This window comes from Marmota marmota, unplaced genomic scaffold (assembly GCF_001458135.2).
Source record: "Marmota marmota marmota unplaced genomic scaffold, marMar, whole genome shotgun sequence".
Lineage (NCBI taxonomy): Eukaryota > Metazoa > Chordata > Mammalia > Rodentia > Sciuridae > Marmota > Marmota marmota.
Window position 1 is genome coordinate 5,329,614 of NW_025999941.1, and position 11,260 is coordinate 5,340,873.

At 38.0% G+C, this 11,260-nt stretch overlaps 1 pseudogene; it reads right to left on the minus strand.

Moving 5' to 3' along the window:
- Positions 1-9,259: 9,259 nt before the first annotated feature.
- On the minus strand, positions 9,260-10,106 carry LOC107149693 (annotated as a pseudogene).
- Positions 10,107-11,260: the final 1,154 nt, after the last annotated feature.

Sequence of the window (11,260 nt, forward strand, 5' to 3'; positions counted from 1 at the left end):
AAATTTGAATTTCGGCTGTCCCTTACTAGCTGTATGATCTTGAACAAGTTACCTAACATCTCTGTTTCAGTTTTCTCATCTATAACTGTAAGCACATGAGATAACAGATGAGCTAAAGCTAAAAATAACGAAATGGAAACTTTGTGTTTTGTTGGAAATGCATTAGGTACAGTCATACTACCTTAAAAGAAATCAAGGGAACAAGCAGTGAAGGATTCAGGATGGCTTTACCTGAGATCTGCTGAGCTGGAGATTGAGAGGTGGGAACTCTGGACTTAGATGGAGTTTGGTGTCAAGTTTCTAGCTTTTCTTCTGGATGGCACACTCACTGTGATAATCATATTTATTAGAAATAATTAACTAAAAAACTAATTCAAAAAGCCATACATTGTCAGTGATAAGTATAATTATGGGTGATCTCATTCTGTCTACCTGAGTTTATTTTTAAAAAAGAAAATGTTTTATTTCTGAAAGTAACCATACAGGAAATTTATAAAGAACAGGAAGAAAGCAAAAGCACAGGGTTATCACAAATTTGAATTTCGGCTGTCCCTTACTAGCTGTATGATCTTGAGCAAGTTACCTAACATCTCTGTTTCAGTTTTCTCATCTATAACTGTAAGGTCAGGCAATGGCGCCCAAAAGGAGACAGATTTAAAAAGGCCAATGAACGAGGCTTTATTGAGATTTTGCTCTCAGGTGGAACTCTCAGACAACAGAGCAGATAAGGAGAGTGTCTGAGGAAAACAGCATGGGGGCTCGGACTGGAATCGTTGTTCCTAAGTCACCTTCATCTACCTGACAATAACATATTATATTAGTGCTTTCCTGATAGTGCATGATGAGAATTTATTAGGATCAGACTTGTAAATGGATTTAGCACAGTGTCTAAAACAAAAAATATTGGTTGACAATATTATTAATAGTAGTAAAAGTATACTTTGATTAATTAAGTTAAAAACTTCAGCTTCTCCTTTATTTAGTTCTGTTCTAATTCCCAAGTTTCCCAGTCTGTCAATCACTGATACCCTATTTTCACTTTTCAATCCCAGGATACGTCCCCCCCAGACCAACTTTGGTGAAGTCTTTGCTGTTTAGATCCAAGATCTGAGATCTCTTCCTTCGGCTTTTTACTATAACTAACTCTGCAGTTCCTGTGGGAATAGAAACAGCTTTGACTATAAGATGCTGGGCAGAGGCTTACCATTTCTTATTTAGGCACATTGGGTAATCATAGAAATGAGATGATAGAAAGGATGGTATGACTCTTGACAATGTTGGTATATAAATAAAAGTTTAATGGCTGAAATGGATTCTTTGGTAAGGTTTTTTTTTTTAACCTTTATTTTGTTTATTTATTTTTATGTGGTGCTGAGGATCAAATCCAGAGCCTCACACATGGGAGGCAAGTGCTCTACCGCTAACCCACAACCTCAGCTCTGCCACCTGCCCCCCCCACCTTTTTTTAAGTCAGAAAAAGCTCATGTATGGTACAAAAAAAAAAAAAAAGTATCCCTAGTTTATTCTCTGTGGCAATCAGAAATAATGCTGAACAGAGACTGGATTTTTTCATCTAGTTATATAGCTTTGATCTAAAAAGTATAGTATAGTCCATGCTTTCTGATAACAATTTAAATATAAATAAAAATCAATGCATTGATAAGAAAGTGATAAAATTACAGCTATGTGATTATGTAAAATTGCAAATATGATTTCTGTACTGGAATTTTAACCCATGTACAAAATGTGATACTAATTATATTTTTAGTAGTCTTGAGGTTGTTGTTGTTGTTGTTGTTTTTATGAGATATCAGTTTTGGTTTTATTTTTTCTGTTGCAAGTCTTGAGTTTTAAATGAGAAAAAAAATGGCACAAATGAAAAGGAACAGAAAATTGCATACTATTTTGAAAATCACTGACTTTATAATTGATGGAATTTTATTGTTTCATTAAAAAAAACTGCATTAAAAAAAAAAAGACCTTTAGGAACCCCCAAGGAAATTTAAATGGTATAAGGTGATCTAGAACATTCTTCACTGTCCTTTTTATACATATGTGACCTTGACCTTTGTCTTTTGTTCCCCTCTGCCCCCAAGGATCTTGCTTTTCCTTTCAACCAGTACCTTTTGGATATCTTCTGTGTACACAAGCACTGAGCTCACCCCTAATGAACAGAAGTGAATAACTCAAGGTTTCTGCCCTTCAACTCTACTTGTTCTAAGAAGTATAGGGAACTACACAAAACCTAATGCACTCTGTAACACAAGACCCCAAAGAAGGGACAGATTAGACTCTGAATTGGGTCTTGAAGGGTGAGATAAAGAGGGTAGGAGACTCACAGCAGAGGAAATAATAGCTAATAATCACAACTGGCTCTCTCCCCTCAAAATATTGAGTATTCATATAGGTTTATGTAAATTTTACTGATAAAAATGACACCAGGCAAATACACTATCAAACCCTGAGGGAAACAATCCTTTTGCTGATCAGTGTCCTGTGTCCGACAAGATACCTGCCTGGGCCAGCCGCATAACACCCACAGGCCCTGGACAGGATGGAAGATAGATTCAAACAAAGCCAGTTTTAGCCACAAAAGGTGCCGTGTTGATCTGCCATTCATCCTAAGACTTATTACCATCCCATTAAAATATATTACACTTGTAAAATTCTGCCAACCATTGTGGCCCTCTGCTTCACACCTAGACTAGAACCGGCCCATGGAAGGGTTAAAGGAAGGTAGTTCCGAGTCTGGGGGAAGGGGTGGGCCCACTCCTTCTCTAGCAAAGTCATGATTATCATTCCACTCATTATCTAAAATAATCCCTTTCTCCCCTAACCCTTAAAATAATTCTCCGCCTGGGCTGTGGTTGTAGGTCAATGGTAGAGCACTTGCCTAGCCTGTGTGAGGCATTGGGTTCAATCCTCAGCACCACATAAAAACAATAAATAAATAAAATAATGGTATTATGTCCATCTACAACTAAAAAAGAAATATTTTAAAGATAAAAAAAAAGAATTCTCAGTCTTTCAGTCTTTGTTCTGAGAAGTTAATTTGAGAGTTTGCTTCTCACTTCTCCCATTGATAGTCAAAAATAAAAACATCCTTTGCCTCTTGATCCAGACTCAGCTTCATTTACTTATTACATGATTCTGACTTGGAAATAGGACCTAGTTAGGGGTCAGAAATTGGTAACAGAAAGGATGTGTAACATACAATTGACAAATAATAATGAGACGTATAATACTCATGATTGTAAATTCTGTTTAGCCAATTCTCACAAAATGCTTTCATTGATTTTTCTGAACTCTTGTGTCCACAGCCTACTTATGGTTGCAAATGACAAAATGAGTATCACTATGACATGGATGTCACTTGATATTTTTGCTTATATTAATGAGATAAAAATGTACGTCAGAACTTCACTCAATGGTCAATGGTATGAACAACTACACCTTCTTTGCTGAATCAAGAAATAGTATTAAGAATTGTAATGCAAAAAAAAATCAATAAGAGAGCTCATGTATAATGGCATAATTTGGCATAAACATACTTTATATACAGAGTTATGAAAAATTGTGCTGTGAATGGATAATTATGAATGTAATGCATTCCACTATTGTCACGTATGAAATAAATAAATAAATAAAAAGAAATAGTTTCAAATACTGGAAGAACATTTTCTCCAACTTTTTATACTATTCATAATACATCAGCTACAGACATGAAACATTTTTAAGTTTAATTCCTATTATTAACATTTTCTTCATCATTGTCTTAAGTCTAAACAATCAACAAAACAACAAAGCCTGCATTGGTAGCATTTGCTGATTTCTGTGGTGTATATTCTCACCACGGCCAATTTCATGCTGATGATGTGACAAAGAGATGATCGGGTGCAAGTTATTTCACAGTGTTTCCAAGATAGAGAGGCAGTAGATACAAATAACTTTGAGAGCATAATTAACAGTAAAGTGTAGTGAAATAGTTAGAATGTAATGAGTTTTGAGTTGTCATTACCTTTGTTTTTATGTAATTTAATCATAAGTTAATCAAATGTAAACATTTAATAATAGCTATGTTTAACAGCTGTCTTTCAGAATTTCTGGAAGTTGAACAATCAACTCTCACAAGCTTGTCCAGGCCATCTTGACACCTACTGGTCCTATCATACAGTAAAAATTCAATAAATGACAATTGACTTTACTAAGGAACAAAAAAAAAATTTTTTTTTTGAAATGGATTAGCTAAGGTGAGTAAAATAATGATTGGCATGAGCCCATGAAGAAAGGGCTTTCCAGAAAGCCTTGGTAATGCTTCCCATCCTTTGTCTGAATGCTTTCAGTGTCATTTTCTTCCGGAAATGTCAGGCTTGCTTTGCTCTGTGAGGGAGAAAAGGCTCCGTGCAATGACCCACATGTGTCAGTCTCCCTCCTGAGCTGGCTGGGCTTGATGGGCTCCCCACAGAGCACATAGTGCTCCGCCTTTGTATCCAACCAACGGTATTCACCCCTGCTTGACCTCACACACTGTGTCAAGTGACACCAACAGATTCTCTCCAGCAGCTCAGCCAACTCCATGCCCAGTAAGATCTGGAAATATTTGTGACTTTGTCACAAAGAAGCATTTCTGAGATGTCAATCAAGAAAACACTCCCTCTCTCAGAAATTTATGTGACAAAACCCATAGAGAGTAAGCTGCAAGGCTAGAAATAACAAAATCCATATGTTCCTTGACAGCAGCTTGGGTTCTAAAATACACTTCACCATCTCTGTGAGCTGGTTCTTCACTCCTCAAGACACCTCCATGTGCTTGCTCTCAGAATTGCAAAGAACCACACTGTTCCAAAGGATGGTCCTCAGAGTTCTGTAAAATGGAATAGCACCTTTTATTTGGAAGCCCCCCAAAGACTTCTTTTGTCTATAAGCTGGTGCTATAGTTTAGATGTGGTGTCCCCCCAAAAGCTCACATGAGACAATGCAAGAAGTTTTGGAGGAGAAATGATTGGGTTATAGCCTTAATCTAATAAGTGAATCAATCCTTGATGGGATTAACTGGATGGTGACTAGAAGCAGGTGGGGTGTGGCTGTTGGAAGTGGTTCATTGGGGGCATGGTTATGGGGTATTTATTTTGTATCTGGAGAGTGGAGTCTCTCTCTGCTTCCTGATCTTCATGTAAGCTGCTTCCCTCTGTCACAATCTTTCACCATGATGTCCTGCCTTACCTGGAGCCCTGAGGGATGGAGTCAGCATTCTATGGACTGAGACCTCTGAAACTGTGAGCCCTAAATAAACTTTTCCTCCTCTACAGTTGTTCTGGTTGAGTCCTTTAGTCAAAGCAGTGAAAAAGCTGACTAAAACAGCTGGTAAATAGAAACAAAGAGAGCTTAGAGGAAGGCGTTTTCACAGGCTAGATGAAGTAAGAGCCAAGCGAGTAATCAATTCTCACTTCCCTGGATGTGTGTTCAGGGAAGCAAATGCTCCATCTTCTACAATGGTCATAAGATGGCAGGAAAGACCAGCCACACTGGATATCTATTACATTGTCTGTCCTATCACCTTCTCTATTTTTCTGGATCTTGCCTTCCCATTATCTAAGGACCAAGCTATATGGTTTCCATGGGAACTACTAGTTTGCATAACATTATCCTGTTCCTCCAGTTTCAAGCTATCACCTCCGGGTAAGGCATCATCCCAATTTAGGCTAATCAATCTTATCCCCCAGGCAATTTTGACTTTACTTTGGAAAAGGGATGGGTCACTCTCCAGGCATTTGAACTTGTCATATATAAAACTATGGTTGGTGGCCTAGTCCTCTAGGATACAAAACCTGTCATTATAAAGAGAGGAAGGAGAAGACCACAGAGAGAAACAGAGGCAAGCCATGGAAGAAATCATAACTATTTCCAAGTCCATGGGATCCTGATCCCAAAGGCACTACTGTATCTAAGTCTGTATCATTTCTATGAGACTCTTAAAGCTCTGAAGAAAGGATAAAATAAAGAGCTGGCTTCTCCAGAAAATTCCATGGTGGCTAGCAGTGCCCTCTTGTCTGTTAACTATTCCACCATATTGCTTCTTATTTGCCACTGAAAAGTGATTGTTTTTACCTGTTGTCAATGATAGTAATGATAATAACACTTATGGAGCATTTATAAAAAGCCAAACGTTGCACAAAGGGTCGCATCTGGATTTGTTCATTAATACTCCCAAAAATCTTGTAAAAAAGGTATCATTATCCCTGTTTTACAGTTGGGTGGGAACTTTCCATGATTTGGTTTCTGTACCTCATGGTCCTTAGAATATCTGGGCAGTTTCCTCACTTGTGAACTCATCTGTCAACTAAGCACTCTGAATTTTGTTTCATAAATGTGGTTTGTGTTTATTTATTTATTTATCTATTTATTTGTGTTTTATATTGTTTCGGGAAAATTTTGAGGAACATTAAAAATGCATATGATGCCTGTGTAAAGAGTCGATTGGTCTTTGACAAAGGAGCAAAGGCATTGCAATACAGAAAAAGATAGTCTTTTCACCAAATAGTGCCAGGCCAACTGGACATCCACATACAAAAGTAATGATAATAATAATCTACCTATAGACCTTATACCTTGGCAAAAGTTGACTCAAAATGGGTCATAGTATGAAATGTAAAACATGAAACTATAAAACTCCTTACAGATAACATAAGGAAAAACCTAGATGACCTTGAGTATAGTAATGACTTTTAAGGTAGAACACCACAGGCATGATCCATGGGAGAAAGAATTGCATTATTCTGTTTGGTATTGTAATAGTGGTTACATGTCATCATACATTTGTCAAAACCCAATGATTGTACAACACCAAGAATGAACCCTAATGTCAATTATGAATTTTGTGATAGGGAAGCACCAACGAGGTCCTAACTAATGTACCACTCTGGTGGGGAATGTTGATTATGGGGGCATGTGTGGAGTAGGGAGAATATGGGAAACAATTGTATCTACTGTTCAATGTTGCTGTGAACCTAAAACTGCTCTAAAAATATACATATGTTTTCAAAGATATATAATGCCGGGGATGGGGGGTAGCTCAGTGGTAGAAGCACTTGCCTAGCATGTGAAAGACCCTGGGTTCAATTCCTAGCCCTGCAAATGTGTGTGTGTGTGTGTGTGTGTGTGAAAGAGAGAGAGAGAGAGAGAGAGAGAGAGAGAGAGAGTATGTGTATGTATACACAAATGTGTGTATATTCATATATATTTATATATTTTATATATTATAATATATATATTAAAATGAATTCTCAATTGGGACAAGGGTAAAATGAGAATAAGAATGATATGGTGAATAATAGTATATAATAACACTAATACTGTATAATAATGCTAATAATAGTGTTACAAAAGCATAAGAGATGGTCTTGTGTAAAAGATACTTATCATGTCACTATTTATAATAATAATAAATTGAAAACTAAATATATGTCTCACATGAAGAAACAAAATAAATTAAGACACATCTGTTTTATGAAATATACCATTGAATCAGATTTAAGATATTGGAAAATGTAGAAGCAATTCTCAGGTCACAAATTCATGTACTTCTTTATTTTATTGTTTGTTTTGTTTAATAGCTTTCAAGTGTGGAAACATAATCTAGGTTCTGTAGATGCCAAATGGGCAGGGCAGAATTCTTCCCGAGGTCTTGCCTTTTGTACTGGCATTTGCCCAGACATCCTCACTTCCACACAGCCTTCATTATTGCTCTGAGCAGGTCTGGGCTGGGCCATCCTTGTGCAAAACAAAGAACACATTTCAAGGCCACCAGCCCACTGTGCTGCATCTAGGCTGCTCCTACCTGAGCCAGAATATTTTTTCTGCTCCTGCCCAGCTTTGAACAGTGCAGAAGGCCTAGTGGCAATGTATCACACTCATCTACTCACATTTCTTCTGATGTATGAAAGAAAAATCCCCAAGTCCTCCCTGAATTTCTGGACTGTCTCCAGGAATGTAGCATACAGACTCTCCTCTGTTTGATTTGGTGGATCCATCATTGTCTCCTGTGGGGCCTCAATCTGTTGGGGAAAAATTCAGCACACAAGATTCCATCTCAAGTGTTCAGCCAGTGCCTAAACTCTATTTGTTTCTTCATCTGACTCCTGATTTCTAACATTATGGATCAGTTTTTCCTGGTATTAAACCTAGTGTATTTGGAATTATATAGTAAATACTTTTACAACAAATCTTTTTTTCTCTCATTCAACATTTTATTTCTAAGGTTTATCAGTGTCATTCAATGTAGCAGTAATTTATTATTTGTCACTACTATTTAGAATTCCTTTGTACCACTGCATTTCATTTCTATAATAAAAGACTGACTAAAAGACTAAAGTTACAGGCATGAATTGTAATCCACAAATTCAGCTACATTTTTAAAAATGCTTTATTTTTATAAAACTGTACTTAATTTCTACTTAAATAGCCTCTATCCTACCAGATAATTAAAACAATGTTTACCCACTCAGGCCCTCTTTCCCACCTGACACCTATTTAATTTCTGGAGAAGGAACTTACTAAAAAGGGACAGAGAACAACAAGCCAATTACTCTTAAAAATTTCTTCAATTTCCCACCAAGTACAGTATATATATGGTAATATGGTAATAAAAATCCTGTACAGAAAGAAGCACAAGTAAGTATATACTATATGTATAGTATGAAATATTGGTTCAAAAATTACTAGAGCCATATTCAGTGCAGCAAATAACTTAATCTTTTGAATGGTGACTTGGAATTTAGGCTGTCTGAATTAATATCAGATTCTGACCTCTAGTAGCCACACATACACACACACACACACACACACACACACACACGGATACTTGAATTGGCGTAGGTAGAACATAGCTGCACTGTACTTAAGTAGAGTCTCATTGTCCCTCCCAGACCATGAATGCTTGAGCTATGTACCCATACCTTCCTTCTCCAGGAATTGTCCCTCATTTACTTACATGATGATGGTAATAATATCTATGTTTTATTGTGTCTTTGTGGTCACACTTTATTGGCCTACTTACATGAAACTGAGGCTGGCTAACTTGTTTGGTTTCTGTACCTCATGGTCCTTAGAATATCTGGGCAGTTTCCTCACTTGTGAACTCATCTGTCAACTAAGCACTCTGAATTTTGTTTCATAAATGTGGTTTGTGTTTATTTATTTATTTATCTATTTATTTGTGTTTTATATTGTTATTTGTGTTTTATATTTTTATATAAAAGCCCTATGTCGGAGCCACAGCTGGAGCCTGGGTCCTCTGTACAGAGACTGTGCTATGGGTTTTCACAAGATGGTCAGTGAATAAGGAGACTTGGTGAACACAGTCTCTTTCCAGAGATCAGGGGTCAAATAGCTGTATGTCTTGGAGATGGCATCAAAGGTGGCCTTGGCAAAATTGCCCAAGGTGGCAGTGCAGCCCCTGGCAGAAGTGTAGCAGTTATCAATACCAGCCATCATCAGTAGCTTCTTGGGTACAGGAGTTGAGACAATGCCAGTACCTCTGGGGGCAGGGATGAGTCATGCCAGCACAGAACCACAACATCCTGTCACCTTGCAAGGGACAGTGTGAGGCTTGCCAATCTTGTTCCCCCAATAGCCTCTCCGCACAGGACAGATGGAGAGCTTGGCCAGGATGATGGCCCCTCGGATAGCAGTTGCTACCTCCTTGGAGCATTTTACTCCCAGTTCAACATGACCATTGTAGTCCCCAATAGCTACAAATGCCTTGAATCTGGTCCGCTGGCCAGCACGAGTCTGTTTCTGAACAGGCATGATCTTCAAACCTCATCCTTGAGTGATGTCCCCAAGAAAAAGTCAATGATCTCAGACTCCTTGATGGGCAAAGAGAAGAGATAGATCTCCTCCAGGGACTTGATCTTCATGTCCTTGACCAGGCGGCCCAGCTTGGTGACCGGGATCCACTCCTTGTCCTCGGCCTTGCCTCCACGAGCCCCTCGGCCGCGGCCTCGGAGACTGCTGCCGAAGCCTCCGCGGAAGCCGCCGCGGCCACCCATTCCGGGGACCCCGGGGACCTCGGGGACCTCCCGCTGCACCGGCGTCATCCGCCATTTGGTGTTTGGAGAAGAAGAAGCCAAAATAGACTTTTTTAAGAACTCTGAAAATGAACAAAGGCTTTCAACAATCCAAGGAGCATTTCTTCAAGAAAAAATAATGGCTGAATCTTGACAAGGATCAAGAGCTCGGTGGCATTTTAACTTGATCTATTCCCATTCTTTTCTCCCTAGCTCCCCAATTACCTTGAAAACTAACAGCCTTGCTATGAAAACCAGCACCCGAGTAGACCCTAGTAATAATAATGTCTTCTAGAGAGGTTGGAACAAATTTGGGTTTCCCAAAAGCCCCATTCCTAGAGAACTGTCACTATTTGATCAGACAACTCCCTGGAAAACCCCTTTCTCAGAGTTGCAGGACTCACATTTCCCAATTTTAAAACATTATGGTGGGAACTTGTAGTCCCAGCTACTCAGAAGGCTGAGGCAGGAGAATCACTTGAGGCCAGCCTGGGCAACCTAGTGAACCTCTGTCTCAAAAAAAAAAAAAAACAAAGAAAGAATTCAAAGGTATGGTTCTAGCATAATGATGAACATATAGACTGGTGAAATAGAACTACAAGTCCAAAATAAATCCTCATATTATGTTAATTGATTTTTTTTTACAAAGATGCCAACACAATTCAGTGAATAAAGAATTATTTTTACAACAAATGATGATGGAACAACCAGACGTTCATATACAAATAAATAAATAAATAAACTTGAATTCCTACCTCACTCCATTTATAAAAATTAACTCAAAATGGATTTTAAAGTGGGTAGATGATTTCAGTAGATCCTTCTCAAAGATGATATTCAAGTCACTCATCAGGACATAAAAAGATACACAGCATCATTAGTCATTACAATAATTAGAATAATTAGTCATTAGAATAATTGTACATATTTATTAGGTACAGTATGATAATTTATTACATGTATATAGTATATAATGCTCAACTCAAAATATTTAAAAATAACACACCGTAGCATATTCCTCTTATCTAGCTGTCTTTGTACCTGTTAGACAATCTCCCCCCATCCCTCCTTTTCTCTACCCTTGAATAGTGCTAATTTTGTCATTCAGTGGCTACCAAACAGGAAATCAACGGTGCCAACAAATATTGGTACAACCACCAATTTCTTCCCCCCTTGTTTTCTCCCCACCTTTG